The sequence below is a fragment of the Choloepus didactylus genome, chromosome 15 (genome assembly GCF_015220235.1).
Source record: "Choloepus didactylus isolate mChoDid1 chromosome 15, mChoDid1.pri, whole genome shotgun sequence".
NCBI lineage: Eukaryota > Metazoa > Chordata > Mammalia > Pilosa > Megalonychidae > Choloepus > Choloepus didactylus.
In genome coordinates, this window is record NC_051321.1 from 9291657 (window position 1) to 9316953 (window position 25297).

General features: G+C 50.4%; 1 long non-coding RNA gene across 1 annotated transcript; it reads right to left on the bottom strand.

The window, feature by feature from the left end:
- Nucleotides 1-709: 709 nt before the first annotated feature.
- On the bottom strand, nt 710-24846 carry LOC119510350. The gene is made up of 3 exons (XR_005211885.1): nt 24707-24846; nt 3924-4028; nt 710-1510 (listed from the first exon to the last, which is right to left on the bottom strand). It is a non-coding gene; the product is annotated as an uncharacterized LOC119510350 (long non-coding RNA).
- Between the last annotated feature and the right edge of the window lie 451 nt (nt 24847-25297).

Genomic DNA, 25297 nt, shown 5'->3' on the forward strand with positions numbered 1-25297 from the left:
CAGTGCCAGCCCGCTTGTTGACAAGAGGTGGCAGCCGTAGGGGCAGCCGGGAGAGATCGGTGTTTGGAGAGTTTGGCTCTGAGTCTGGGTCCCACATGTGTGAGTGACACTGGGCAAGCTCCTCCCCTCTCAGGGGCACAGGTGGCACACCTGTGACACACAGGGCCACTGCCGGCCTGCCTCCCTGGGCCGCTGGGAGGGCCACGCGAGGGCCAGGTGCCTGGGTGCCAACGGCTCTGGGTCAGTAGAAGCGTCGGCCATCCCAGCCACGGCTCCTGGGAGCGAGGACCGGACTCCTGCTGCCCTTTCCAGCCCTCAAATCAGACGATTTCGTTTCAAATTCTTTGAAGACTGAGAATGGCTCTATAGAAAAGGGAAAGGAGGGGAAAGCAATTTGGCAGTCCCTCGAGAAGTTGAATATAGCATCAGCAATTGACCCAGCAATTCCATTCCTAGGTGTATAGAATTACCTAAGAATTAAAACAAGGACTCAAAAAACACTTGTTCAGAGCTATGGACAAGAGCCAAAAAGTGGGAATAGCCCAATCTCTGTCAATGGGTAAACAAAATGTGGTCTGTCCCCACAATGGGATATTATTCAGCTGTAAGAATGAAGTTCTGAGCCGTGCTGCAACATGGACGAATCTTGAAAATATCCTGCTGAGTGAAAGAAGCCAGGCACACAAGCTCACATATTTTATGACAGCATTTGTATGGAACATCCAGACCAGGTAAATCTGTAGAGAGGGAGTAGATTGGTGATGTTGGGGGCTATGGGCAGGTGGACGGCAGCTGCTTAAGGGGGGCAGGTTTTTCTCTGGGTGGCATGAGAATATTTTGGTACTAGGTTGAAGCTGTGGTTGCACAACATTGCAAATGCACTAAATGCCACTGAATTGTTCACTTTAAAATGGTTAATTTTATGTTATATGAATTTCACCTCAATTTTACTTAAAACAGAATGAGAAAGAGAAAGTATAGGCTGAAAGGTGGTGGCCCAGCCTTCCATTAAAGCCATGGTGAGGTCTCCAGGTGGGTCTCTTGCCCAGCCCTTGCTGTCCACCCTCCCCCTCCTGCCCTGGACCCCAGAAATGTGGGCTCTTTCTTGAATGATAAAAGGACTGGGCATAAGTGGGTGGGACTCCTGAGAGGGAAAGAGATATCAAGGACCTGGGCACTTCTGCAAACATCTTGGGAGCATTTGAAAGGGAGATCAAAATTGCATCACAAATCATAATTGGAAACCCCTGATTACATCAATTACCCCCATTGGAGCCGAGAGCAGCAGCTTCCCAGGAAGATTTTAACTCTTCCATTATGGCCTTGGACGTCCCAGGGCACCACGCAGAGAGGAACGAAGCTTCTGGATTATGCACGGCCGCTGGGAGGGATTGGATTGACAGGCTGTGTTCTCGGAATGACCCGGAGGACACAGGATGGGGCTGGTCATCCCTCGCTGCTCCTGTCTGGCTTTGCTGGGTGCATGGGGCTGCACCTCCCCATGGGAGCACTTGGGAGTGAAAAAGCATCATTTCAGTAGCAAAGGGGAAAAGGGCAAATGATTGTTCGGAGAGCTGTGCAAGACGGGGCCAGTTAAGGTGCGGGAGAGCTGCTCGGGCAGGGCTCAGGGCTTGGGGTTTGCGAGGCTGGCGCCTGCCTTCTGGGCTCTGGGCCTTGCACGTTTAGCAGGTTCAGGCCAGAAAAACCTTTGGAGTTGGTCTAATTCACACCTTCAATTTAAAGATGAGGATGCCCAGAAGGTTGAACAACGGGGAGCAGAGGGGCTGTCTGGGGAGAGCCCGTGAGGTTGGGGTGCAGGGAGAGAAAATTGCTTGCCCCTTCTGGGTGTTGTGGCCCCCCTAGGGAGGTCAACTGGGCCCTCAGGGAGCCAACACCCCAGTGCCGGCTGCTCCCTCCCAGCCAGGCCTCTAAGGGAGGTCACTGGGAGGCGTGAATGATCCTGGCTTGAGGTTTGGGAGAGAGGAAGAGTGTGGAAGGAGATGGGTGGGCTGAGGGCAGCAGGGAGAAGAGACAAAGAATGTGACAGAGGTGGCCCTGGGCAGAGGAGGGGAGGACAGGCTGAAATGGCCTGTGCACTGCAGAGGGGAGGCAAGGAAAGAGCCCCTCTAACGGCTGCTTGTCACATGTTAACTCTACAAGCTCTCGACAGCTGTCAAAGGCAGGCCCGACTGTTAGATCGTTACCCCATTAAGCAGAGGTGACTTGGGTTCCAGGGGGTCAGTGCCTGACCTGCTCACAGTTGGCAGATGATGCACCCATCACCGTCCATCCCACCCCACCCATGTCTCTTGCAGCTTCCTGCTACGGGTGTCCCCAGCCCCCCAGCCTGCCCACTCCCCAGCAAGCCCCTCCCCTTCCAGGAGCCCTGATTTCCATCATGGACAGGCCCTCTCAGGGGTGGGGCAGGGAGGCCAAGTTGAGGCAGCTCAGGGTGAAGGAAGTAGCACTGGGTGGAGTCCGAGACCCGATTCTCATTTTGGCCCCACCCCCACTGCCCCGTGGCTGCAGCAAACCATTTGCCCACCCACAGACCTCTCCTGGGCTGGCGTGCACTGATTCTGTCCTTCTCCAGGTGGTTCCAGATGGTTCTCAGCCACCCCCCATCCCCCCAGGAAACTGGACTCCCCTGAGCTCACCCCGGCCCCACCCCCAGCCCGGGATGGCACCCACAAGTAGGCCATGGCCAGGCTTTCTCCATGTCAGCACAGTGAGTCTCACAAACCTCAGGGTGTGCTTGGTCATCGTCTTTCACCAGAAGAGGAACTCAGGGGATGGCAGCCCATGGGGTCATACAGGGGCTGGAGATGGGGGCAGGTGACGATCCAGGGTTGAAGAGGCTGGTCAGGGCAGAGACCCTCAGTGAAGCCCTCCCTGGCCTGCTGCATGTAAACCATGCAGATTTGATAAATAACTCAAAGGCTTGACACTTATTTCTGTGGGAGGCCAAACTTCCCCACCTCCCGACTCCAAGCTCTGGGGCCAGCCAAGTGGGCCTCGTGGGGTGAGGCTCAGGGTTGGGCAAACCCTGCCCTGACTCCCTGGCTCCTTCTAGGGGCTGGTCGGTTACTTAGAGAAAGCCCTGGATGGCAGGGCCTGTCCCAGGAGACTTGCGTTCCCCGGGGCTGAGGTTCTTGGGCTTCTCGGCCAGCGCCCAGGGAAGGCTGGCTGGCTGGTGACAGGGCAGGAGGCCTCGGCTGCCCCACCCCAGCAGGAGGGCTGCTCTGAAGGCAGTGGCCAGTGGGACGCTGGTGGGAAGGTACATTGTGGATCTGGGGCTGGAAAAGCCACCTGGTTGCTCAGCAAATCCCACACCAGGCATGGGCTGACTCAGCTTGTCTCAGTTCTTCCTCCCAATCACTTGATTTACAAACTGGAAATCAAGCCTCATAGAGGTGATTCCAGGTGCCCAGGGAAGGTCTCCAGCTGAGACATGGGGTCCGTGTGACATAAAGCTTGTGCTGTCTCGGCTGCACAACGCTGACCCCTTCGCTGTCCTCCCTGTGTCCAGAGCACCAGAGCTGGACTGGTGAGCCACTCTTGTCGCGTTCCACCTGCTCACCTGGCTCAGAGCTGTGAGCCAGAGCTGGCAAGGCGGGTGCAGGAGGAGACGGCACCTTCCTAAGGCCTTCACACTCACCCTGTGAGTGGAGGACCAGCCTGCGAGTTTCCTTTGGTGTTGAACTAGCATTCTGGGATTGGGACACAGCTGCAGGGAGGGCTCTAAGAGGACCCTGAGCCTGAGACTCCGGAGATGGATTCCCCATTGCTCTCCATGGATCTAACAGGCAACCGTTGGCATCCAGGAGAGTAGTGGGTTCCCGATAAAGGACTTGAAGTGCTGGCCCAAAGACCTCATCCCTGCTGCTCCAAATATGAACACTGAAAAAAAAGTGCTGCCTTACCTGTTCACGGGCCCCTGGGCAGGATGACTGAGGAGTTCCTACATGTCCCCACAGTGGCTCTGGGTCTCCATCCAGTCCAGAAGGATTTGCATTAACCTTCTGTCCCTAGGAGAGAATTCTCTCAGTCCTTAGGGCAGGTGGTCTCTGGGGAGCCTGGGTTCTCCTGTTGTGAGGTTTCAGGTCCAAAAGCTGGTGTCCAAGAACATGATAAACATGATAAGGTCCAAGGTCTTGAGGGCCAGGCAACGCGAACCAAGCACAGAGCCAATTTCCGGCATGGGAAGGCTCAATCTGCTAGTGTGGGAGCAAAACGGAAGCTTCTGGAAATAGATTCCCCAGAGAGTAGCCACAGAGCCATTTCCTGCTTGCCAGTATGGGTCAAAGGTGAGCGGAAGGGGATCCTCTGCCAGACTGGGTTGCCTCTGGCCTCACCCCCGGGTTGCCGAACTGGAGCAGTGGGAGGATTTGGTCCCAGCTCACCACTTACGAGATGGAGGTTCGGAGATCTCTGAACCTATCTGAATCTTAGATGCCATAGTTTGGAAATAAAAATACAGTATGCTAACATATTTGTTAACTTGCTACATGTGCCATTGCATTACAGCCATCACCTGGTGTGCCAGTTTGTATATTTATGTCCCCCAGAAAAAGCCATGTTATTTAATGTGTTCCTGTGGGGGCAGACATATTAGTGTGGGTTTGGTTGGAACCTATTTGTTCAGTGTCCATGGAGACGTGACCCACCCAACCATAGGTGATAACTCTGACTGGATAATTTCCATGGAGGTGTGGCCCCGCCCATTCAGCATGGGCCTTGTTTAGTTTTCTGGAGCACTGTATAAGCTCAGACAGAGGAGCTCATAGCGAGCTGGAGCTGAGACAGACATTTTGAGGACAGCCGTCAGAAGGTGATGCAGACATTTTGGAGAGCGCCATTTTGAAATGCAACCTAGGAGCAAGCAGACTCCAGCCACGTGCCTTCCCAGCTAACAGAGATTTTCTGGGTGCCAATGGCCTTTCTCCAGTGAAGGTACCCTTTGTTGATGGACGCTTTATGGCCTTAAGACTGGAACTATGCAATCAAATAAACCCCCTTTATAAAAGCCAAAAAAAAAAACAAAAAAAATACAGTGTGCATTTAAATTGGGATCTGCTCAGAGCCAAACACCACACCCCTTTTCTTTTAGGGAGCTCCAGTTACATGATTCTGGGAGGTAGAGCCAAACAGAGATTCCACTGTGAGAATCAGGGGACATCCCATAGAGAAGGGGCTCTACAGTTCTTGTAGAGTTCTCTTTCTAGCTCCACTGCAGCCTCCCCCTACCCCACCACGAGAGGTCTGTGGCCGAGAGGCAGCAAGAGCTAGGCCATGAGCCCATGAGACCAGGGCCACGGGTTTTCTAACACAGGTGAACAGTGAAAGAAATGAAAGCTTATTGGAGAAGAAGGGCTTTGATGTCCAGTCTCGGCTTTGCATCCTGTTCGCTGTGTGACCTCGGACAAGCCCCTAAAAGGTTGTCTCTGGGCCTCCCAGTCCTTACCCTTAACAAGAGGGTTGAATGAGGCCATCTCTTAGGCTCCTTCTTGAGGCTTTAAATCCCCAGGCTGCTGGTGTCTATCTTCCATCGCAGAGTTCTAGGGGGCCGGATGCCCAGCTGGGTGCCTGGAGCAGTCACCCCCAGGAACCTGCCAGGGAGGTCTGGGCCTGTGGGTATTGCAGAGGTTCTAGCTGGGAGAGCCAGGTCGGCTCACCCTGGGGAAGCAGCTGAACCCCAATCCAGATGCCTCTCCAATCTCCAGGTCCATAGTAGCACTCAGCAGACTAGGGCTGTGCAGCTAGGAGGGCACACAGCTGAACCCCACACTAGAATAGCTTTGGTGTCTAACAGGAATGTCCTATTAAGGGGTAATTTCCCTCCCGTTATAAATCCATTAGGAAATTAAGAATCCAGGCTTTGACTTTAAAATATGGAATGGAATTTTCTTCAGAGCTCTCTGGGTAATTTTTTTCCTTAGTAAATGCAGAAATCTAATGAATCTAAATCCTTTCATTGAGGATAATGTTCCCAGAGGCGACTGCTGTTCTATAACTGTTCACCGACTTGCAGCTAGGAACATATTTCAGAAAAAGTCAACATAAAATCTGACAGCATTTGCCCTGAGCTGGACCTGAGAACTGTTGATCACAATGACTGAGAACCTACTACCTATTGGGTCGCCCTGGGTGCTGAGCCAGGGACACGGGGAGGGGACGGGACGAGCCAAAGATGCTTGTGACGCCTCTCAGACTCCAATGGCTCACAGTTGGGCTTAGGAGACACAGACACGAGAGAAACTATAGAGAGGGGTTGACAAGGACACATGTCAAGTGCAAGTTAGGGTATAACCAAGACAAATTCATGCACAACCAGAGCAAGTCAGTGTACAAGCAGGGAAGTCTGTGTATAGCCAGGGGCGGCACAGTTAGTGTGCAACCAGGACAAGTGAGTGTGCAACCAGTGTTGAGTGAATGTACAACCAAGATGAGTGAGTCTACAACCAGGACAAATGAATGTGCAGCCAGCATGAGGGAGTGTACAACTGGGACACGTGAGCATACAACCAGGGTGAGTGAGTATCCAACCAGGACTAGAGAGTGTACAACTGGAGTGAGTGTACAGCCAGGATGAGTGTACAATCAGGGTAAGCGAGTGTACAACTAGGATAAATGAGTGTGCAACCAATGTGAGTGACTGTACAACCAGGATGAGTGTGTGTACAACCAGGCCAAGTGAGTGTACAACATGTGATCGTTCTAATACTCCGCCAATCCAGAAATCAGGCTTTCAACAAACCTAAGCTCTAGAACAAACTTGAGTTCTGGAACAACTGGGAGTTGTAGCAGTAAGTAAAGTAAGCCCTTGGGCTCTGCAAAAACCCAGCACTTTACTCTGCAGGGAAATGGGACCCTCTCCTCCACTCCACTCCCGGGTCTTCCCACAACATCTGTGCATCTTAAGGCACACGTTAGCAGAGAGAGCATGTCTGCAATCATGAGATGCACCAACAGATAGAGCCAAAGAAGCCAAAGAAATGGCCCATTTAGAAGCCCATAGCCTGGGGTTGTTAGTGCCTGGCATTCTAGAGCAAATGATGTCAACTCTGAATTAGCTCAAGCTCCTAACAGTCATCACAAGCATTGATAAAATGGTAGTCAGCCTACTGACATGAGAATCCAAAAAGTGCAGGCAACATCTTATCAAGGTTTTTTACCAAAGTGGTTGAAATTTTACAAACTAGTGTCCTGAAGTGTGGTCATTAGAGATCTAGGATATTTGATTTAGTTTGGCACACCTTCTCCAACAATGCTGGCTGAAATATGTGTGTGCGTGTGTGTGTGTGCGTGTCCGTGCATGTGTGCGCATATGCGTGTGCATGTGAGTGTGTGGTGTTGCTGTGTATGGAGGAAGTGAATGGGGAATATACCGACCATAAAAGTAAATGATCAAACTCATGGAGTTAATATCTAGAATGTAAGTTACCAGGAGATAAATGAGGGTAGAGAATGGGAAGCTGATGCTTAATTTGTACAGAATTTTTAATAAGGTGCATTGTAAATGTTTGGAAATTGTGCCAGTTTGAATGTATTATGTCCCCCAAAATGCCATTATCTTTGATGCAATCTTGTGTGGGCAGACATATTAGTGTTGATTAGATTGTAATGCTTTGACTGAATGTTTCCATGGAGATGGGACCCACCCAATTGTAGGTGATGACTCTGACTGGATAATTTCCATGGAGGTGTACCCCGCCCATTCAGCGTGGGCCTTGATTAGTTCACTGAAGCACTATATAAGCTCAGACAGAAGGAGCAAGCTTGGTACAGCCAAGAGGGACACTGAAGAACGCACAGGAGCTGAGAGAGGAGCTGTAGTTTACAGAGCAACATTTTGGAGATGGCCTTTGAAAGCAGACTTTTGCTCTGGAGAAGCTAAGAGAGGACAAATGTCCCAAGAGCAACTAAGAATGACATTTTTGAGGAGCTGCAGCCTAAAGAGGAACGCCCTAGGAGAAAGCCATTTTGAAACCAGAACTTTGGAGCAGACGCCAGCCACGTGCCTTCCCAGCTAACAGAGGTTTTCTGAACGCCATTGGCCATCCTCCAGTGAAGGTACCCGGTTGTTGATGACTTACCTTGGACACTTTATGGCATTAAGACTGTAACTTTGTAACCAAATGAACCCCCTTTATAAAAGCTGATCCATTTCTGGTGTTTTGCAAAAAGGCAGCATTAGCAAACCAGAACAGAAATGGATAGAGGTGATGGTAGCACACTATTGTGAGTATAATTAACAGCACTGAATGGTGTGTGCGTGGTAGAAAGGGGAAGTTTAGGGTCGTGTATATTGCTAGAAGGAAAACATGGGACAATATAACATAGTGAACCCTGGTGTGGGCAATGAATGTGGTTAATGAATGTAGTGCACCCTGGTGTGGGCAATGAATGTGGTTAATAGTACAAATATAAGAATGCTCTTCCAAGAACTAGAACAAATGTGCGCCACTATTACGAGGTGTTAATAATAGGGTGGTATGCAACTATGGACTACAGTGAACAGTAATATTTTAATATTCTCTCATCTATTGTGACAAACGTACCACACCAAACTAAATGTCAATAATAGTGGGTATAAAGGGTACGGGGGATTTTCTTTTGGGAGTAATGAAAATGTTCTGAAATTGATTATGGTGATGAATGCACAACTCTATGATTATATTGACAGTCATTGATTGGGGGGATTATATGGTGTGTAAATAAAACTGCTTAAAAAAAAAAAGTAAATGGTCAGGTAAGGCCGTACAGAGAATGGGAACGTGAGCCGACCCTAACCCTAGGGAAAGGGCATTTTAAGTGGGAAAGGCGTAAACACATGAGCATAATGTTTTGACCCTAAAAATCAGATAATAGACTTCTCAAAATATAGAGAACCCTGTCAACAGACTATCTACTCGGCACATATCCTCTGAGTGTTGGCATTGGAGGCTTGTAGCTGTGGGGCTGAATAAGAAGATCCATCATATATGCTATTAGGTGTCAGGAGACCTAAGTTCTGGGTCCATTTCTGACCCTGACCAGCCGTGTGATCTGGTACAAATCACTTCCTCCCTGGGTCTCCTTTTCCTCCATCGGTAAAAGGGGGGAGTTTGTCAAGACGCTGGTGAATGACAATGGAGTTTACATCAGAATCATCTGGGAAACTTTTGCAACCTGTGGACTCCCGGGTGAAGCTCCAGATCAGAACATCCAGGATGGAGTTCAGCACCCAGATGTCAAATAAGATCCACATGTGAGTTTATTGATAAGCTAGGAACTGGTTGTGTTAGACAACACTGGCTCCTATAACAAACAAGCCCCCCAGCCTCACTGGTTCAACATGATTGGACTTTGTTCTCATTTGTGTAAGAACCCAGTGCGAGTGCCTCTACTTGGGCAGCTGTCCTCCAACAGGTGCTTTTGATGACCAAGGTCTCTGTCACCTTGAACGTGTGACGTCCACAGTCTCATGGGGGTTGTCTCATTCCAGTCGGCTGGAAGAAGAAAGAGCACCAAGGACAGTGTGTGGAGGGTTTTCATGGGCCAGGCCTGGAAGTTTACACATCGCTCCCACTCTCAGGCCACCAAGGAGGAGGCTGTCCCATGACCGCATGACTGCGATGGGAAATGTCCCGGAAAGACGAGGACTTGGCTAACAGCTGGCAGTCTCGGCCACAGCACAGATGGGACCAGTATCCATAGTTCTTTTCAGCAGCAAGTTTCCAGAACATTATCCCTTTTTGCTGCCGCATCCCATGGTAAGAATCTTGATATAGAGCGAGTTTCATTCTGCCAGGCGCTGGAATGTTTGTCCATGGTGATATCCTCCTCCAGTGCCTGAACCAAGGGCTACTACACCGTTTTCGTCATTCTTTCTTTACCCAAAGTAACCAGCACATATTTTGCACAGATTATGCACTCCGATGTTTGTTGGATGGATGGATTAAAAATGATCATTAAAAAAAAAATCTCTGCCAAGGGATGAAGGGCAGGAGCTCTAGAGCCTACGTCCTGGGTTCTTCGGGCTCTTACCCTAAACTATGTCCCACCTACTCTCCACCCTTACCTCGAAGCTTTAGTTTCGCTAGAACTGGGCAATCACGTACTAACCTCATAAAGTTGTTGGGAGGATTAAATGAGAAGATTATGAAGTGCTGAACATAACATCTGAGTGAACAACTGTATGTCCTTTGTCATTGCGTGGGTTTGTGTCATATGGGGATGGCTTCGGCTGCGGTCACACCCATACACCATGGGATCAGGACAGGGCAGCTCTGCTTCATATTTGCAAATGGTCTGGCAGGTTGACACCATGGAAAAGAACATCTGGAATGCTTGATAATTTTTCAGGGGGTCGAGCTGACTTTCAGAAAGTCCTGGCAGGATGAGGGACCACGTAGTTGTCACTACGATTCCTTACATTTATGCAATGCTTTATGGTACTTGAGGGTTTTTTATGTCTGTTGTTCTTGTTCAGGGGCTGGTGTTCCAGTTTGCTAATGCTGCCATTATGCAAAATACCAGCAATGGGTTGGCTTTTATAAAGGGGGTTTATTTGGTTACAGTCTTAAGGCCATGAAAGTGTCCAAGTTAAGGCATCAACAACTGTGTACCTTCAAAGAAGAAAGGCCAGTGGTGTCTGGAACACCTCTGTTGTCTGGGAAGGCATGTGGCTGGCATCTTCCTTTGCTGCCAGGTTATGTTTCAAAATGGATTTCTCCCAGGACGTTTCTCTCTAGGTGTCTAGGGGTATTCTCTTAGTTTCTTCCAGGCAAACTCCAGACTAGCATAAGTCTACTTTCAATGGCCATCTCCAAAATGACTCTCTTGGCTGCAGCAGCACTGAGTTCCTTTTGTTTGTCAGCTCTTTTATATGGCTCCAGTGATTTAATTCAGACCCACCCTGAATGGGTGCAGTAACCCCTCCATAGAAATTATCCAATCAAAGGTCTTGCCCACAGTTGATTCACGTCTCCATGGAAACACTCAATCAAAGGATTTCAACCCAATCAACACTAACACGTCAAAGAACATGGTGTTTTGGGGGACATAATACATTCAAACAGGCACAGCTGGCAAACTTTTTCTTTAAAGGGCCAAATAGTAAATAGTTTTGGTTTTGTGCTCTACAGTCTCTGTCACAGCTGCTCACCTCTGCCGGCTTAGTGCAAAAGCAGCCATGGACAAAGTGTAAAGGATGGAATGTAGCCATGTTCCAGTAAAACTTTATTTACAAACACAGGCAGCAGGCTACATTTGGCCGGCAGGCTGTAGCTGACCAAGCCCTGCTCCAGTGGATCCACATGACACGATCCAACAAGGCAGGCAGAGCAGGGGTAGGGCTCGTTTCGAGGAGAATCAGCCCCAAGAGCTAAAGTGACTGGTAAAGAACTGAGGACGGTTCTAGCAGGCATGGTTTGAGCTGCCTTGCCCCTGCTTAGTGCCATTCTTTGGTAACATCCCACTCAGAGTGCACTGAAGGCTCAAGCATAGTCAGTCATTTGGTATCATGTGACTTTTCTCACTGCAGCTGATTGGACCAGGGCTGCCACCAACCCAAGGCCAGCCGGCTCTCTCACTGGCCAGCGACCAAACTATTTCCCTTGAGAACTTGAATTACAGTATAAGCCTGGGAGAGCCAATCTGCCTGGTTCATTTGCATCACAGTGCCTGGCTCACTGTAGCAGCTTGTAGATATTTATTAAATGAAAGACTAGACCAAGCAACCTAAAGACAAGTCAGTGGGTGGGACACACTAAAGCTGAGAGATATGTACACAGGGGAGATCAAACAAGAGAAGGAGAGAAAAGTGAGAGGAAACACATGGGCCCAGGGAGAGAAGGGGGAAGACAGAGAGAGGCTTTGGATCCTGCTGGCTTCCCAGGTCCACTTGAATTCTGCCGTTCCTTAAAATAAACTCCCCTTTCTGTGCTCTGTTGTGTGGGTTTCTGGTCATCACAAGGCAATGGTGTGACAAGGATTAGGAGTCAGCCTCCTGACCACTGTTCTAGGGTTTTCTCTACTTGTCAGTGGTTCTCAACCCCTTGTATCTTCTGTCTCATCAGTGACCATATCAGAAAAATCCCAGGTCTTTCCACAGAAATGGAAATCAGCTTCCCTGAGAGAACATACTGAAGCCCTGGACATTCTGCGCTTTCTACAGGCTTCTTAACACCCCACATCTCACACGGACTCCATTTTCCCATCCCAGGGAGTTGTGCCTCCTGCCTGGGAAGCTCCCAGGGCTCAGAAACCATCCCGGGCTGCAGCAGCCTCGGTTTGATCTTCATTTGTGGACGGAGCTCGTTCCACAGTGTGTACACACACACTCACACACAAACACGCAGAATACACAACACATGCACACGTACACAGCCCACACAAAACTATGCACACACACATGCCACAAAGCACACACATGCACACACACCCCACACTATTTCCTATTTTCCTCCACAGTCAAGCCTGCCTGCTCCCAGGGTCTCCTCTTCACACCACCAGAGTCAGGGCTTCTGAACAATTCAGCAATATTCAGGCAGTGTTCCCAGCTCCCCCTCATTTCCTCCTATTGTTTAAGGGGAATGTATTTGGTGCTGTATATTTGTAACCAAGGAAATGGCTGCAGAGTAGTTGATGTTGGTCAGGTTTATCAGTTATGGGGAAGACTTTTAAATTTTAATTCTTGGGCAAGAAATCAGGTGGGGAAGCTATCCCGTGTCCTCTCCTTCTAGGTATTTTTAACATGCATGTAACAAATATTTGCAGAACATTCACTGTGCAGAGGGCTTGCCAGGCATCGAATAATGCTCTGGAGAAAACAAAGAAAAGTAAGACCTGAACCCTAGTTTCGGAGAAGCTGACAGTCGGCAGGAAGGCAGGCAGGAGAAGGGAAACCAACTAAAATTTGCTGACACTTGCTATGTGCCGGAGGCTGAGTTAGCTAAGCTCTTTCCTCCCTGCAGCCCTAAGAGGTAGGTTCCATTTTGGCCCCATTTTATAGATGAAGAAATTGAGGCTCTAATAGGATGTAACACACTTATTAAGTGTGAAAGCCAAGACTGAACCCAGGTCTGCCAGGGTCCAGTCACCAGGCCAGGCTTCCTTTGGGAATAAACAAATCCAGCAAAAGAAACATCTGCAGCCCATGAGACAGGAGCTGAGTGAGAGCCAGCAGCTCACTCTCTCTGCAGGTGTACAGTGGGGTCAAGGGGGTGGCCAAGAGTTAAGGCAGCGCTCCTGGAAGGAGGAGGTTCTAGGTGAGATGGAAAAGAGGTTCTGTGTTCCAGAAGGGAACATGGGAGCCACGTTGGCTGGAAGTACCCATCCTAACCCTGTAGCTCCCAGGAAGAGGCCCCCTGCCCAGGGGTGGGGAGTCCTAGCAGCCCAGCTCTGCACGGGGGGCTTCCCTAATGCAGCCTGAAGTGGGCTTGACCTAGTACACAGTGCTCCCCTTCTCCACCCCACCCTCCCCGCTTCCTGCCTCCCCAGCCCCAGCCCACTTCTTCCCTCTGCTTCAGGCAAAGCTACTGGGGTGCAGTGGGATGCTGGTTCTCTTGGGGTCAAGATGAGCTTAGACGTGAATCTGTTTTCTTAGGAGCAGAAAATTGCTTTTTTTACAATGTGACAAGGGGACAGTATCTTTCCTTAATTTATGGGGGCCTGGTTTTAATATTACACTCAAATGGGAAGGAAAGAGTGCTTTCTGCCACCCTGCAGGGTGTCTGCCGGTTGACCCTGCCACTGTTGGGAAATTAAAAGGACACAGGTGACAGCCTCTCTCCATGGACCCTGCACATCAACTCCACCTCTCTGGTCCCACCAGCTCTGCAGGAGCCAGGGTGGCCGGGAGCTGGGCCCAGCTCTGGTTCTCACACCAGCATCTAGTCCTGTCTGTCGGCGCCTGGCACACATAGGTACTAAAATACCTGAGGAGTGAATGAAGATGAAGACTGTGGATGAGCTCTCCCAGGGAGCGAGCCTGGGCAGAAAGAGAAGGGGCTGGAGTCCTGGTAGAAGATGGGTTTTTATAGAGCAGGTGGAGAAGGAAGGGCCGGAGTTGTAGGAAGCAGGCCAAGGGAAAGAAGGAGAAAAGAAGGTTCAAGAAAGAGGGGATCACAAGTGCCAAATGCTGCCAACAGACCAAGCAGAATGAAGACCTGAAGTGTGTGAGGCACACCCAATAAGTGGGCTATTATTAAAGCAACGGAAAGGAATACGTATTGGTGAGGATGTGGAGAAATTGCAACTCTCATGCTTGCTGGTGGGAATGGAAAATGGTGCCGTTGCTGGGGAAAACAGTTTGGTGGTTCCCCAGAAGGTGAAAACATAGAATTACCATAGGACTCAGCAATTCCACTCTTGGGCATATATCCCAAAGAACTGAAAGCAGGGACTTGAATGGATGCTTGTATACCCATGTTCATTGCAGCGTTAGTCACCATAGCCAAAAGGTGGAAACAACCCAAGTGTCCACTGATGGATGGACAGATAAACAAAATGTGGTCTATCCACACCATGGAATATTATTCACTGTAAAAAGGAAAGGAATTCTGAGACATGCAGCAATGTGGATGAACCTTGGAAACATTATGCTAAGTAAAATAAGCCACACACGAAAGGACAAATATTGCATGATTCCACTTACATGAAATTTCTAGAATAGGCAAATTCATAGAGACAGAAAGTCTGTTAGAGGTTGCCAGGGGCAGGAGGGAGGGGCAATGAGGAGTTACTGCTTAATGGGTGCAGAGTTTCTGTTTGGGGTGATGAGAAAGTTTTAATAATGGAAGGTGGTGATGGCAGCTCAGCATTGTAATAGTAATTAATGCCACAGATTATACACTTAAAATATTAAAATAGCAAATTATGTGTCATATGGAAGTTACCAGGCACACCCAAAACTATAGGGGCAGAACACGTGCAAAGTGCAGGAGGGGCCTTGGGATGTTAGGGGTGATGTTGGGACTAAGGGCTGGTGGGGGGTGAGACTGCTGGTCGAGTTTGGGGGTCCTGTGTTTGCTCAGGCCATGGGCCAGTGTCTGTCTGCGTGCCTATCCTTCCGGAACCTTCCACACCAGGCCTCGTGTGCCCTTGGCCTGGGTCCCATTAGCGCTGGGTGGCAGAGAGGCTGGCGGCGGAGGGAAGTTCCAGGGCGCTGGGCGTCAGGAGAGCCAGCTTCCCTCCCTGGCTTCTTTCCTGTGGAGCCTGCCGCTGTCCTTGGGGTGGTGGGCTGGGGGTTTGGGGACATGGATCATCCTCTTTGGTCCCTTAGCTCTCAGCCACAGCCACAAAACCTGCAAGCTCTAAGTCATCTTTACAAAAGGCTGTTGATTTTATCAAGCATAGATCAGAGCCTATTATCTGAAGAGAAGCCAGAGCCCGGCTGCTCAGAAGCAAACCACCACATGGGAAACTGCCTCGGGGGCCTCCTCCTCTTCCAGTTCTGCGGGACCCTCCTCCCAGGGCCCCAAGTCCTTGCTTTCAGGCTGAAATGAGTTTTGAATGGAAGATGTTTTTAGGATAACATTGAGTAGCTTTTTAAAGTATTATGGATTTTTTTGTTTTAATTCTCGGTGGAACAGATGACTATTGGACTTTTTCTTTTTTTTATATTCAGAGGTCTGAGCCAGGGGCAATTAGAACAGACACTTAAAAAATTCCACTCCAGTGCTCTGAAAGTGGTGTGCCAATGGTGAGCCAATTATAAATGGATGTGCTCCTGGCTTCCTGCTAGAATGGGAAGGAAAGGTGCAGCTTGGCTGTGCTGTGCGCCAGTCCATGAGCTGGGACCAAAGAAATATAATTGTGGGGACAGGGAGGTGCCCCTGATCTGCCCTCCACCCTGCCAAGCTCTTGAGATATTACAAGGCATTTGCCTCCTTTATCTTCCTGGCCAAGGTGATTCCCCTCTGTGAAGCAAAGCCTCTTTAACCTTGGGAAAATCACCCCACATGCTGGATGACTCCCCCAGATGAGAATCCAAGGGCTCTGAAAGCCAAAGTGACTCAGAAAGGTCTCTCAGGAAGTAAGTGTAAATCTTGCCGTGGAACCTGGAAGCTCTGCCCGGACACACTGCAGAATCACCTTCTGAGAAGGTTCCTCTCCTTTGGGCCTGAGCTTTCCCAGCTGTGAAATGGATTTGTTGGATGGACCAGATGAGGCTCTCAGACATGGATCCCAGCCTTGAAGCAGGGTGAGGGTCCCTGCCTAGGGAAGGGGTGCTGGGGACTGTTTAAGAGCCTGGCCCTGAGTCAGACTGGCTGGGCACAGATCTGGCTCTGAGACCCCCTCTGTGCCCTGAGGCAAATTATTTCCCCTCCCCAGCCTTGTGACTGCCTGTGTGTAAGAATGGAGATGAGTCTCAATCTCTCTCTCTCCCTCTTTCTCTCTCTCTGACTGTGAATTAGAAAGGTGCCCGACACCCATAGGTGAGCATGTAATCACTGGAGCCCTATTATTTGTCAGAACCTCCAGGGAGGTGGGTGGACTTGAACAGACCAGCTGGCCCTGCTCTCCCCCTGGCTGACTGCACTTTGTGGGACATTGGCTTCCTAGGAAACCTCAGCAAATACTCATGGAGTAGGATTTGTCTAACCCTACTGAACAACAGCACAGAGCAGCCGTCCCCCTCCTTGCTTTCTTCCCATTTGACAGCCCTTTGACCCCACCTGGACATCCAGTCCTCCGGTCCTCCACCTTTCCTCTCACCCCATCCTCAGCCAGCCTGGATCCCCTGGGCTGTCACTGCAACCACTGTCCCCCCACCCCAGCCCTTCCTAGACCTTCTCCCTGCTGTGCTTGTGTGGCTAAAATGCAACCTGCTTAAATCTCCCCTTCTATCGCCTGCTCCAGCCTGCAACCCCGAAGCCAGATGTGGTCGGAGGAAGACACACAGCTGCACTGCCTGGTCTCCTTTGAAACTGCAGGCCATGACCCCCAAGTGGGTCTGCAGTGCAGTTCTGACTTCCTCTCCCGGGAGTTAGGCCAAGGCCACAGGCTGAGGTTACAGCCCTCACTTCAGACACCACCTGCAAGTTTGGGGGGAGGGGGGTGATCCCAGAGCTGCCCTCACTTCTAACCAACTGGTTGCAATAAGAGGTTCCCATTCCCTGCCCTTGGGTTTGATAATTCTTCAGAACCACTCACAGAAAGCAGAAAAGCACTAGACTTACGTTTGCAGGTTTATTATAGCAGAGAGATACAGGCCAGGACAGCCGAAAGGGCTCCAGAGGATGAGGTCTGGTGGGGCGCCCCGTGTCCCCTCCCGGCACTTTGATATATTTTTACCAACCACGGACGCTCACGTGAGCTTCGGTGTCCCTGGTTTTTATTGGGGTCTCCTTATGCAGGCGTGATTGATGGAATCGATGCCCTCCGTGGTTGAACTCACTCTCCAGGGGTTGGGCTGTTGTTGGGAAATTGGAATGACGGGGCTCAAAGCCTCAACCTCTAATCCCGGGGCTGGCCCCACCCTAAGACCTTCTCCTTTGTGTAAATTATCAGGTTTAGTCCGGGGACCCGTCATGAATAACAAATACAGTCCTTTCACTCAGGAAATTCCTTGTGTTTCCAGTTTACCTCCCCAGGAGCCAGAATGAAGGGCAGCTGAATTCTTGATTATACAAATAGCCTTGCCCGGCTTTCCTGCCCCAGTGTGTCCGCATCACCTGCAGCCCTCCCCACTCTCAGCTGATGACCGTCACCTATTTCAATGAGCAAATTAAAGCCGCCTAAGAGACCGCCCCCAAGCTCTCACCTTTCTGTGAGAGGCGCCCAGCCGCTCCTATCCTCTCCCTGGGGACACACTGCCTGCTTCTCTCGCCTGCTCTAAAGGCAATGCTCTAGCAATTTCCTCCTCTTTCTCCAGCATCAGTTTTTCTCTCTCTACGGGTTCATTCCCATCAATATGCAAAGAGGCTGCAGTTGCTTCTTTTAAATCAAATGACTCTTCTTGTGACCCCCCCTTCCCCACAGCCAACACCCTGTCCCTCTCCTTCCCCTCATGGCTAGACTCCTTGAAAATATCACCCAAGTGCCAAGTGCCTCCCCTGACCACCACGGAATCTGGAAGCCATCTCCTCGACCTGATGTGGATCTGATCCTCACAAAGAATAGCCTCCCCACTTCCATGTCACAGGTGGGGAAACTGAGATTCAGAGAAGTAAAGTGACCACCCCAGGGTCACTCAACCAGGAAATGGCAGAGCCGGAATACAAACCCAGGTCCCTGTGACTGCGTGTGCCTTCCCCCCAGATATGAATGTCCCAAAGATGTTCTGGAGTGCCTTGTGTGCAGTCATCTATTTACCAAACATTTTATGAGCATTTAGCATACATTAGGCAGCTGCCTCACGCAGTGTGCTCCTGGGGCTAAATGCCCTAATTTTGTGATGCATCTGCTCTCGGAAGTCCCCGCACTGACACTGCCTGGGTTTCAGCTCTGGGATTACCTCCTTTGTTTACTGGTAAGGAGAATAAGGAAGTGATGATTACATGGTTGTGTTTTCAATTAAATGTGCTTTCTAATGACTGTGTATTGATGCAGTGAGACCCAGTACTTGTCTCCGTGGGTGGAGAGACAGTGTGTGTTGTGCCTCTCCTGAGAATTATTGCTTGTGCCTGTGTGAATGTGCCAACCGGAGCCATATCACACTGGATTCTGATGTCCTAAGCCATGGCCCACTCTCAGGAGCTGGATGGGCAGGATGCTCCATGTCCAGCCTCACCCACCTTGTGAAGCTTCTTTGCAAGGGTGGGATATGGCATGAACTGGTGGGCCTGTGGTTCCTACCACAGATTCCTGTTCCAGGATCCCCCTTCTGAAGAGTCTTTATGGTAGCCTCATGCTTTTTGACCAGGTAGTAGCTCTCCAACCATCCATCCACCCACCCATCCATCCATCCATCCATCCATCCATCCACCCATCCATCCATCCATCCATCCACCCATCCATCCATCCATCCATCCACCAGCATTTATCATCTTTCTCCATTGCCCCCAGGAAAAGGCCCAGACTCCTAATATATCAATTTAGGATGATTTGGTGCTAAGTAATAGAAGACCTCAACTCAAACTGATTTAAACAACAAGGACATTTGTTATATCACAACCCAGATGTTCAGAGCAGGGCATGCACTAGACAGGGATGACCTGCTTAGCTCTGCATGATCCTATGGTCAACTTCATCCTTTGCTGGAGGTAAGATGGTTGCAGTGGATCTGGGAGTCATGGCCAGACACAGACATGACATGTTCCCAAGGATGAAGAAGGTCCTTTGAAGAGGACACCTTTCCTAAGAGCACTCTTTCCTAGGAGCATATTTCTGGAGAGAGGGTCTTTCATCAGATTTTCAATACAGTCCTTACTATGGATTGAATCATGTTCTCCACAAAGATGTGTTCAAGCCCTAACCCTGGTCCTGTGGGTTCTTTGAAGACATTATTAGTTAAGGTGAGGCCAAACTTAATGCATACGACTGGAATCCTTATAATCAGAGGAAATTTGGACACGGCAGGAAACAGAAGGAGTAACGTGCCATGTGATGGAGCTGAGACTGAGTTATGGATGCCCAGCAGCCACCCCCAGAACTCTCCAGACATCAGAGGAAGCACAGCCTGGCTGACATCTTGATTTTGGACTTCTAGCCTACAAAATTGTGAAGCAATAAATTTCTATTGCTTAAGCTAACTAATCTGTTTGTTACTCTATTTTTTACGGCAGATCTACAAACTATAATGATCCTTGTTCCCCTAACATTAAAAATCTCACCTGCAGACCACCTGTGACCCCCTAAGTAGAGGAGACAGGGCTGATTTCTTAAGTGGCTGAGGGAAGGTCTCAGAGATGGAGCACCACAAGGAAGGGAAAAATTTGGTGAAAGTGATTTTTGCCCCAAGCACTCATTGACTCCAGAATTTTATGTTTTGGTTAATAGGGCAAAAATCCTGTAATTGGGATCCCCAACTGGAAACCTGGGTTTCATCCACTCCTTCTCTACCACCACCCACAGTCAGCTGGTCGCTGAATCTGTCAACTCCACTCCATTGGAGCAGCCTCCTTGCTGGACTCCTGCCTCTGACACCTCCCCTAAAAACCCAGCAGCATGTCAACTTCCTGCTGAAAAGCCCCTGTTGGCGTCCTCTGACCTGCAGGAGAACCCTCTCCCGGCCTGGTACGCTAAGCGCCTTCACAATCTGAACCCACCCCTGACCTAACACCACCAGCTTCTCCTCCAGCTCCTTCCCCAAACAGGCTCACTGCTCCAGACACGATGGACCCAGGGAGGCTCCTGCTCCCCGCCCCTACCCCCCCCCCCACAGGCTCCCTCTGCCCCTCACAGCTTTGTGCCTGCCCCTCCATTCTGAGGGTGGCAATGGCCTGTTTCCATGCTAATCATCTCCACCAGCTGATAGGAGCTCTGGAGCCTCAGTGTAGGGAATGTTGCACATGTTTGTGGGGAAAAGGAAGGAAGGAAGGAAAGAAGGAAGAATAAATGACCTAGGGGAAGTCCCAGCCACGGCCTGACCTCTGTGGTCCTCTGTGCATTGATCATATCATCTCTGATATTCCCGATGGGATCCCTCAAACCTGATTCGATGCCCGATGAGTCCTGTTGCCCATTTACCTTTCCCAGGGGTCCCCTCCCCATCCCTGGCAGAGGATCTAGAGCTCTTCAAGAGAACCAGCCTCTGTAGGATGGTGGGTAGGGATGGGAGAGGGTCTTTGGTTGTGGACTCTCTAATCTCCAGGAAAAGCCAAGACCCAGTCAGGAAGGTGAACTCAAGCCCATCTGGCCGTCTCATGGCCTAAATCAGTCTAGGTGGGTGGGAAAAGAAGAACAAACCACCACCATCACCTGGGCTGGGTTCCTGGAGTCTGAGTGGCTGCCCAGCCCAGCACAGCCAGTAAAACAAGCCCCTGCCTGGGGGACAGCACTGAGCCTTTCTCTCTTCTCCCCAGAGCTTGGCATCACATAGCCAGCAAATAACAGACAAAATCCAAACTATTTGCTCCCCTTGCAGCTCTCCTCCTTCCAGCATGCCCCCCCACCCCCCGCCTCCCCAGGGTCTTCACACTGTCCTCTCACTTGTTCCCTTGGCTGCGCCTTTCCTTGGGCCCAGAAAGGAGGACAGTCGGCATAATGGCTCCTTTGTGCTAAATGTGCCACCAGAGGGGCGGCTGCCAGGGCAGTCTCAATCTCCCCTCCCACCCTTGCTCCCAGCGCCCTCAACTGGTGGGCCCCAGCCCCAGGAACAGAGGTGGGTCAGGCTGGGAAGGCATGTGGGCTCTGACTTAAGGCCTGGCTGAGCAGGACCCAACATCTCCAGCCTTAGTGTTCTCCTCCAGGAAATGGGATCATAACCCCCAGCTCAGAATCAAATGAGGAAGACACCTGCAGCTCATCTGAGAAGAGCAAGTACAAGGGGTGGGGGTGGGGAGTTGAGGGGTAGGGGTTGGAGGCGGTGGTGGTGGTGGTGGGAGGGCTGGAGGTGCGGGGGTCTCTGCGGATTGAGCGTGGGCCAGGGGTCATTGCAGAACTGGAAGGGCTAAAGCCTGTGGGTCCAAGTGTCAAGGTGGTGGAAAGGCATGGGACTGTAAGGCCCTCCTGTCCTTCCCTAGTTCCTTTCAAAAAAGGCCCCGTCACAAAGGCCTTCTGCAAGATGAGATGTGGTGAAAGGCCTGGGTCTCTGGAGCTCGCGTGCATGATGGGCATCTTTCTGGACACAGTGTGCTACTCCCCCCGAGCACCCATTGGGCAGTCCCTTTCTACTCCCCAAGGCTCTAGTGCATAAAAGGAAGATCAGGAAGCAAGAATCACTCAACAGCATTTTACAGTGTCAACTGTGTGCAGGAACCTGCACTAAGCACTGGGGGTATGGAAGGGGATAAGGAAGGTGCCCCTTGGCTGTGGCCTGGGACAGACTACCCCTCAGTAGCTGGGTGACTGAACAAGCCACATACCCCCTCTGAGCCTCAGCTTCCTGGCCTGCAAAATGGGAACAATAAATAGTATCTACTTAGAGGGTGATTGTCAGGGATAGATGAGATGAGCTGTGCATGGAAAGCATTTAAATGTGTCCGGTAATGATAGGCAATGACCACGAGGATGATGATGGTAGTGACTAGTGATAATGACAGTTTTTTCCTTTGGGGAAATCCGGGCTTCATAGAAACAGAGGCTGGGAACCTGAGCTCCATTGGGATCCTGGAGGGAAACTTCCAGGAGCAAGTAACTCCTGTGTGAAAGAGGGAGGGAAGTTCCCCAGGTAAGTCAATCTGGAGGGGCTTGGCTTCTACAGAAACAACCCCCAATCTCAGTGGCTCGACACGCAATTTCTTTCTTGTTCATGCTCGGGCCATGCACATTGAAAGGCTCAACGTACAGGTGTCCTCTGTGCAGTGGCTCAGTGATTGAGGTGGTCTTGACCTTGGGGTTCCTCAATCTCTGCACCAGCCTCTCCGCTTACCAAGAGGGGACCAACGGCACATGGAGAGCACACACCTGCTTTTTTATGCTTCAGTGGGGAAATGACATCTGTCACCCTACCCCAGTCCTTTGGCCAGAGCTCATAGCATGGCCCCAGCTACCTGCAGGGGGCCTGGGGATGCAGGCGAGCAGGGTAGGGGGAGACTTCCAGCCCAAGGGAGCAACCTCTTCCAAGGCCCAGGGGCGAGAAGGGGGTATGGCAAGTAGCTCAGGTGCCTGTAGTAATGAGAGCAGGGAAGGCCGGGGGTTGGGGGGGTGGGGATTGGGGGCCGGGGGTGATGAAGATGATGGCTGGAGGCAAGGCAAGATGACGGCAAGACTGCAGGCAAGGAGACTGGTCAGGAGACAGCTGTAGACGTCCCGACAAGGGAAGCAGGAGCTTGAATTAGGGCTGCGGCAGTGGGGGATGGGAGAGGAGGTGACAAGTTTTCAAGCTGTCAACAGGTGGAACCAGGAGACTGGTTGGTTGGAAACTGGGGACAGAGCACTTTTCAGATTCTTCGTTGGGGATCTCATTCCCTGAAATAGGGATCACAGAGGCTGGGCCAGCTTTAGGGGAGGGGGGATGAGGAGTTCAGTTGTAGATCTGCCCAGGAGGCAGCTTGATAGAATATTCCAGGGCATGGGAGAGAGAGACTTGGGCCAAACAAAGAGCTGTCAACCCAGGAGCACAAGCCCCTCCTGCCAGCCTTCCTGTGCCACCACACAGGACACCTGTCTGTAGAGTTTAGCTGCCCTTCTCCTCCAGACCCCCACCCGGCACAGCTTGGAGGAAACAGGGAAATCAGACAGTTTCCAGAGAACAAAGGGGCGGCTGGCAGATTAAAGAGCACTGGGTGTTATCCCAGCAATTGACGTTCTGAAGCTGGTGGGTGAACAGTCCCCAGTCTGAACACAACCATTCCTAGGCGAGGATGGGGAGGGACAAGAAAGTCAAGGTGTCATAGTAAGGCAGTTGGAATTGTGCTCGAAGACAGGGTACCCCGGCACATCACAAAAATGTCATGCTTTGCAATTGTTGAGGCAACTGAAACGTGATTAAAGCCCCCAGTCCTTGGAATTTGGAATCCAATATGTTGTAAAATTCCCTGCTCTGAGACTGGCCTCCCTCAGTCCTCGCTCTGCAGACAGGAGCTAGTCATAAAAAGCCTCTTGCATTATTGAGTAGGAGAGAGAGAGTTTTCCAGAGCCCTGAAGTCCTTCGCCTCTTTCTCTGTTGCTTTCTGGCATTTCAAAGGGCTCCTTTCAAGTCAACACAGAACCACATGTTCGGCCTCCAGGAGAGGGGCACGGCAGCCCCGCCCCCGACAAGTCGCCCCTCTTCTCACTTCTGGGGAGAGTCAGGTTCCGGAAGCTCCTTGCAGAGGAGTCAGCACTGGGCTCTTTGCAAATCAATTATTATCTGCATTTCATCCCAGCCATTTTACAGATGGGTAAACAGAGGGGTGCAGATGGGTTAAGTCATTTGCCTGGTTCATCAAGCAAAACCATGACAGGGTGAAAATAGAAACTGGAATTCCTGTCATGGCTTATGTAAATTAGAAGGGAAACTTGACCTCTGGAGGGACATAACACAAGTCCTACTAGAAAAATAGTGGAAGAAGCTACACTGGGGTAATCCCTGCAAAGTGGCAGGTCTGGGAAATCCTGCTGCACCTTTCCCTTTGGAAGGCCTGAGGGCCTTTGATTAAACAGGAGACGATTCAACAATAAATATTTTTCACACAAGGCCAGAGAAGTTACCGAAATTGGCTCCTCCCCAGCTTGACTGAGTCAGCAGGAAATTAGCTAAGTCGCAGATAACCTTGTGTTCTGTGGTTTTTCTGTGTTGGTATTTTAAAAACATCTAGCTGGAAAGCCCAAGGACTGAAAAACAGGCATGGGTGCCACCTCCCTTGTGGTTCTCCGATCCCAGGGAAATTGGGGGAGGCTCCTGGGGTGCCGAGAACCTCCACGGGTGAAGGGGTAGGTGGAAGGATGTGGTAGGGTTTGGGAAGATGTTGGGAGGCAAGCATCCCCAACTGTGGTTTCCTTGTCTAGAGCATGAGTGGAGTAAGGTCCACTCTTCGGGGCTGCTGCAAGATGGAGGTTTTCTAAGTGAAGATGGTTTAGCAGACAGAGCAATAGCCTCTGATTTAAATGTCCCATTTTAGTTTGCTAGGCTGCTCAGAGCAGACACCATGAAATGGGTTTGGATTTGAACAATGGGAAATTATTAACTTACAGTCTGAGGCCGTGAGAATGTCCAAATCAAGGCATCATCAAGGCGATGCTTCCTTCCTGAAGACCGGCTGCGGGCGATCCTGGCTTCCTCTGGGATCCCCTGGGATCCAGGGCAAGGACATGGCGGCGTCTGCTGGTCTCTTCCTTCTCTTCCGGGTTTCACTGCTTTCAGCTTCCTGCTTCCGTGGCTTTCCCTCCCTCTCTTCTGTATTCATCCCGTTTATAAGGGACTCCAGTAAGAGGATTTAGACCCATCCCAAATGAGGCGGGTCACACCTTAACTGAAATAACTTCATCAAAAGGTCCTGCTTACAATGGGTCCATGTCCACAAGAATGGATTGTGTTTAAGACCGTGTCTTTCTGGGGTACATACAACTCAAACGATACATGCCTCTAGTTACACTTATGACTTATTAGTCCTTGTGCCAGACACTTCAACTTTAAGGGATTTTTGCTTCATTTATAAAATGATGTGTTAATACCTTTATATGTAGGACCACGTTATGGTGAGGATGCTACAAAACGGGAGCTCTCAGCCACTACTAGCGGAAATGTAAATGGGCAACTTGTAAAGCCTTCGGCAAATCTAGG